The sequence below is a fragment of the Neovison vison genome, chromosome 8 (genome assembly GCF_020171115.1).
Source record: "Neovison vison isolate M4711 chromosome 8, ASM_NN_V1, whole genome shotgun sequence".
Lineage (NCBI taxonomy): Eukaryota > Metazoa > Chordata > Mammalia > Carnivora > Mustelidae > Neogale > Neogale vison.
In genome coordinates, this window is record NC_058098.1 from 80270226 (window position 1) to 80277032 (window position 6807).

Here is a 6807-nt window from a genome sequence, read left to right on the forward strand (position 1 = left end):
ACAAAGGAGATCACGAAAATAGAAGATTAAGCAATAATATATTAATGGCAATAGCACAATTATCATTTGAGTGACTACTACATACCACTAATGCATTCAGTGCTTATTCCGGCAGGTTCTTTAGTTTCCCTAATCTTCACAATAACTTAGGCTGGTTAGGTAGTATCTCCATTTTGCAAATGAGGAAAATAAAACTCAGAATTGTATTTGTCCAAAGCCAAGCTTTGCGCAGTGGCAGTATGGTAGCCAATGAGGTTTATCCGAGGCGCGATTATTGCTAATTGTATTTGTCCAAAGCCATGCAACCCAGTGATTGGCTCCCCAGTCATTACAGATCTTCCTTCACCAGATTGGTATTCCCAAAGCTCCAGCTACTCTTGAGAACTCATGGAAAAGTATTCTAGATCCCTGCCAAGGCATATCTACTACTGATGGACTGCAGTATTTCCAGTTGCAAAGTTTGACTTTAGTGTCCACACTCTGTAAAGTAGGATTACTTCAGATGGAAATTTCAATAAGATGTTTCTTTCACTCTTCTCCATCTGCTAAGCACTTTCTCTGATCCCTTGAATTTCCCTAGCAACCCCACCCCCCGAGTTTGGAGTACAGATTATGCTGCATTTACAGAAATGCTTAAATGTCAGTGGCTTATTGCACTTACCAGTTCCCTCAAAGACTAACCTAAGACTTTCTTGGTGTTCTCAGACTCACAAGTGCTCAGGAGATAAAGTCACGCCCCCTCCCACCCATGTTGTACTGCTTTGTCCTACCTCAGAATACTATTCTGCTAGGCATAGTCATCCTCCATTCTTAGCTAGTGGTCAGTAAAGGTCACCATGAGGTCAGAAACACATTTTAGTATGAAAAGGAATCAGAGGTTTGGAGGCTGGAGGAAAATTACTCTTCTACTCTGTGTCTTATATACCTTGTAATCTCGAGAATCTCTGAATTAGCAGGTTTATTCCTAGAATCTCAAAACTTCCCTCATGATCACTATGGTGTCTGGCTTTAAACTCGTTTTCTTTCAGATCTTAAATCAGTGCAAAGGCTTAAGATGAGCCATTCTTTCCCGTTTTCCCCCATCTGTATATTCACTACCTCCTCACAGTGCTAAAGATTTCCCCCTACCATTTTTTTAACTTTTAATTTTAATTCCAGTTAGTTATCATACAGTGTTTTATTAGTTTCAGGTGTACTACATAAGTATTGAACAATTTCATACAACACCCAGAGCTCAACACGACACGCGCACTCCTTAATCCCCATCACCTATTTCACCCATTCCCTCCACCCAATTCTGGCAACCATCAGTTTGTTCTCCATAGTTAAGAATCTGTCTCTTGATTTGTCTGTCTCTCATTTTCCCCTTTGCTCATTTGTTTTCTTTCTTAAATTCCACATATGAATGAAATCATAGGGTATTTGTCTTTCTCTGACTGACTTAATTCACTTGCGGTTATACTCTCTAGCCCCAACCCATGTCACTGCAAATGGCAAGAAGTATTCTTTTATATGGCTGAATAATATTCCTATGTGTGTATGTATATCACTCTTCTTTAGCAGAATAAAAATCAGTCATCATATCATTCATCAATTGATGGGCACATCAGCTGTGTCCATATCTTGCCTATTGTAAATAATGCTGCTATAAACATTAGGGTTCATGTATCCCTTCAAATTAGTGTTCTTATATTGTTTGGGTAAATACCACTCGTGTGATTACTGGGTGATAAGGTGTTTCTATTTTTTAACTTTTTGAGGAATCTCTACACTGTTTTCCACAGTGGCTACACCAGTTTGCCTTCCCACCAATGATGCACGAGTGTTCCTTTTCCTCCACTCTCACCACCGCCAGTTGTTTCTTGTGTTGTTCATGTTCACCATTCTGATAGGTGGTTGTTCCCATTGATTGTAGCTTTAAGTTGCATTTCCCTGGTGATAAGGGACGATGAGTATCTTTGCTGGCCATCTGGATGTCTTCCTTAGAGAAATGTCAGTTCTTGTCTTCTGCCCCTTTTTAAACTGAATGATTTGTCTTTTTGGTGTTGTGTTGTATAAGTTCTTTAACATATTTTGAATACTAACCCCTTTATCGGATATTTCATTTGCAAATATCTTCTCCCACTCTGTAAGCTGCTTTCTAGTTTTGTTGTTTCCTTCACTGTGCAGAAGTTTTTTTTTTTTTTAATTAAGTCCCAATAGTTTATTTTTGCTTTTGTTTCCCTTCCCACATGAGACATATCTAGAAAATAGTTGCTACAGATGATGTCAAAGAAGGTACTGCCTGTGTTCTCTTCTAAGATTGTTATGGTTTCAGGCCTCACATTTAGGTTTTTAATCCATTTTGAATTTATTTTTGTGTATGACATAAGAAAGTAGTCCAGATTCATTCTTTTGCATGTTGCTATTCAGTTTTCCAACACTATTTATTGAAAAGATTGTCTTTTGTCCATTGGATATTCTTTCCTGCTTTGTCGAAGATTAATTGACCATATAATTGTGGGTTTATTTTTCAATTTTCTCTTCTGTTTTATTGATCTATATGCCTGTTTTTGTGCCAGTACAATACTGTTGGGTTTTTTTTTTCTACAGATTTTATTTATGTATTGGACAGACAGAGATCACAAGTAGGCAGAGAGACAGGCAGAGAGAGGAGGAAGCAGGCTCCTTGCTGAGCAGAGAGCCCTATGCGGGGCTTAATTCCAGGACTCTGTGATCATGACCTGAGCCGAAGGCAGAGGATTTAACCCACTGAGCCACCCAGGAGCCCCGCAATACTGTTTTTATTACTACAGCTTTGGAATATAACATAAAATCCAGAATTGTGATGTCTACAGCTTTTTCTTTCTTTCTTTCTTTTTTTAACCAAAGATTTTATTTATTTATTTGACAGAGAAGGTGAGAGAGGGAACACAAGCAGGAGGAGTGGGAGTGGGAGAAGCAGGCTCCCCGCTGAGCAGGGAGCTGAATGTAGGACTCAATCCCAGGACCCTGGAATCATGACCTGAGCCAAAGGCAGACACTTAATGAGTGAGCCACCCAGGCACCCTGTTTTTCTTTTACATGATTGCTTTGACTATTTGGAATCTTTTGAAGTTCCATACAAATTTTAGGATTGTTCTAGTTCTGGAAAAATGCTGTTGGTATTTTGATAGGGATTGCATTAAATATGTAGATTTCCTTGAGTAGTATAGATATTTTAACACTATCTGTTCTTCCAATCCACGAGCATGGAATATTTTTTCATTTCTTTGTGTCGTCTTCAATTTCTTTCATTAGTGTTTTACAGTTTTCAGAGTACAGGTCTTTCACCTCTTTGGTTAGGTTTATTCCTGGGTATCATACGGTTTTTTGGTGTAATTGCAAATGTGATCCATTCCTTGATTTCTTTTTCTGCTGCGTTATCATTCATGTATAAAAATGCAACAGATTTATGTATGTTGATTTTGCATCCTGTGACTACTGAATTCATTTATCAGTTCAAGTAGTTCTTAGTCTTTTGGATTTTCTCTATAGAGTATCATGTCATCTAAAAATAACAGAAGTTTGATGTCTTTCTTACTGATTTAAATGTCTTTTGTTTCTTTTTGTAGTCTGATTGTTGTGGCTAGAAGGTCCAGTGCTATGTTAAGTAACAGTGGTGAGAGTGGACATCCTTGCTTTTTTTTCTGACCTTAAGGGGAAACTCTGTTTTTCCCCAGTAAGGATGATGTATCTGTGAGTTTTTCACTTATTGCTTTTATTATGTTGAGGTATGTTCCCTCTAGCCCTACTTTGTTGAAGGTTTTTATCATGAATGGATGTTGTATTTTGTCAGATGTTTTTTCTGTTTCTGTTGAAATAATCATATGATTCTTATCCTTTCTCTTAATTGATGCAATGTATCATGTTGATTGATTTGCAGATATTGAACCACCCTGGTAACCCAGGAATAAATCCCACTTGATCTTCATGCGTGATTTTTTTTAATGTATTGTTGAATTTGGTTTGCTAGTATTTTGTTGTGAATTTTTGCACCTCTGTTCATCAGGAATATTGGCCTGTAGTCTCTTTATTTAGTAGCATCTTTATCCGGTTTTGGTATTAGGGTAATGCTGGCCTCATAGAATGAATTTGGAAGTTTTTCTTCCTCTTTTATTTTTTGGAATAGTTTGAGGATATGTATTAACTCTTCTTGAATTGTATGGTAGAATTTGCTTGTGAACCCATCTGGTTCTGGACTTTTGTTTGTTGGGAACTTTTTGATTACTAATTCAATTCTTTGCTGTTTATTGGTTTATTCAAATTTTCTATTTCTTTCTGTTTCAGTTTTGGTAGTTTATATGTTTCTAGGAATTATCCATTTCTTCCAGGTTGTCCAATTAGTGTGTTCTCTGATTTGATGATATGTAGTTTATCATAATCTCTTATAATTGTATTTCTATGGCATTAGTAGTTATTTTTCTTCTCTCATTTGTGATTTTATTTATTTCAGTCCTTTCTCTTTTTCTTGAGAATCTGACTAGAGGTTTAACAATTTTATTTTATTTTTTTAAAGAATCAACTCCTGGTTCCATTGTTGTCTTCTATCTGTGTGTGTGTGTGTGTGTGTGTGTGTATGTGTGTGTGTGTCTATATCATTTTGCTTCTGCTTTAATCTTTATTACTGCCTTCCTTCTTCTGGTTTTAGTTCTGTTTACTGTTCTTTTTTGTAGCTCATCTAGATGTAAGGTTAAATTGTTTGAAATTAGTTTTTGCTTCTTAAAGTAGGCCTGTTTTGCTATAAACTTTCCTCTGAAAACTACATTTGCTGCATCCTATAGGTTTTAGAGCATTGTATTTTCATTTGTTTCCATGTACTCTTTAATTTCTTCTTTTATTTTCCAGTTGACCCATTCATTGTTTAGTAGCATGTTATTTAACCTCCATGTATTTGTGGTCTTTCTGGATTTTTTCTTCTAGATGACTTCTAATTTCCTAGCATTGTGGTCAGAAAAGATGCATTAATGATCTGGTCACTGGAGTGCCCAATCTTTATGAATTTGTTGAGGTTTGCTTTGTGGGATAATATGTGATCTGTTCTGGAAAATTTTCCAAGTGCACTTGAAAAGAATGTGTATTCTGGTATTTTAAGATGGGATGTTCTAAATATATCTGTTGAGTTCATCTGTCCCAATATATCATTCAAACCCATCCTTTTTTTGTTGATTTTCTGTTTACAAGATCTGTACATTGATGTTAGTGGGGTATTAAAGTCCCCTACTCTTTCTGTATTATTATCAATTATTCCTTTATGTTTGTTGTTAACTGTTTTATGTATTTGAGTGATCTTGTGTTGGGTGCATAAATATGATTGTTATATCTTCTCCTTGTATTGTCCCCCTTTTTATCATATAGTATCCTTTTCTGTCTCTTGTTACAGTCTTTGTTTCAAAATCTATTTTGTCTAATATAAGTATTGCTACTCTTGCATTGTTTGACATCCATTTGCATGACAGATATTTCTCCATCCTCTCACTTTCAATCTGCAGGTGTTTAGGTCTAAAATTAGTCTCTTATAGGCAGCATATAGATAGATCTTATTTTTTATCTATTCTGTCACCCCATGTCTTTTGATTGGGGGTATTTAGTCCATTTGTATTTGAAGTAATTATTGATAGATAGATATTTACTACTATTTTATAACTTGTTTTGTGGTTGTTTTTGAAAATTTTCTTTCATCCTTTTTTGTCTTTCATGTTTTAATGATTTTCTTTAGTAATATATTTGGGTTTCTTTCACTTTATTATTTGCATATTTATTGGTGGCTTTTGATACATGGTTACCATTAGGTTCGTATATAACATCTATATTGAGTTGATGGTTTGAAACCATTTTTTCCTCCTCTCCTCCTCACATTTTAGATGTATGTTATTATATTTTATATCCTTTTTTGTGTGAGGTCCTTAATAGATTTTTAACAGAAATATTCATTTTTACTGTTTTTGAGTTTCCTACCTCTATTCTGTCACTTTGGTCTCCTTTCCACTCAAGGAGTCCCCTTTACTATTTCTTGTATGCCTGGTATAGCAGTCATGACCTCCTTTAATTTTTGTTTGTCTTGGAAACTATCTCTCCTTCTATTCTGTACAATAGCCTTCTTGGATAGAGTATTCTTGACTGTAGATTTTTCCCTTTCAGCATTTTGAATATGTCATGCCACTCCCTTCTGGCTTGCAAAGCCTCTGTTGAAAAATCCCTTGCTAGCTTTGTGGATTTTCCCTTGTAAGTTACTTACTTCTTGAGTCTTGCTGCTTTAAAATTTTTTTCTTCATCACTATATTTTGCCAATTTAATTTTGATTTGTCTTGGTATATGTATGCTTTTGATGGGACTTCTCTGTGCCGCTTATCTGTTTCCTTTTCTAGATTAGTGAAATTTTTAGCTATTATTTCTAAAAATAAATTTTCTGCCCCTTTTTCTCTCTTCTTCTAGGACTCCTAGAATGTGAATGTTATTATGTTTGATGTAGTCACTGAGTTCCATAAGTTTATTCTAATTTTGCATAATTCTTTTTCTCTCTTTCCATTTAGCTTGATTACTTGATTACCGTACTCTGTTTCTAGATCATTAACTGGTTCCTTTGTTTCTTCCATCCTGCTATTCATTCTATCAAGCATATTTCTCATTTCATCTATTGGGCTATGTTACTCCTTTATCTCTGCTATGTTATTCCTTATCTCTGTGTTAAGGATCTTACTCATGTCTTCTATTTTCTTCTCAATTCAGCAACTATCCTTATGATTATTGCTTTAAATGCTCTATCAGGCACTTATATCTGTTTCTCTT

The 6807-nt window shown here is 35.3% G+C and overlaps 1 pseudogene; it reads left to right on the forward strand.

Moving 5' to 3' along the window:
- Positions 1-220: 220 nt before the first annotated feature.
- LOC122916602 lies at positions 221-430 on the forward strand (annotated as a pseudogene).
- Positions 431-6807: the final 6377 nt, after the last annotated feature.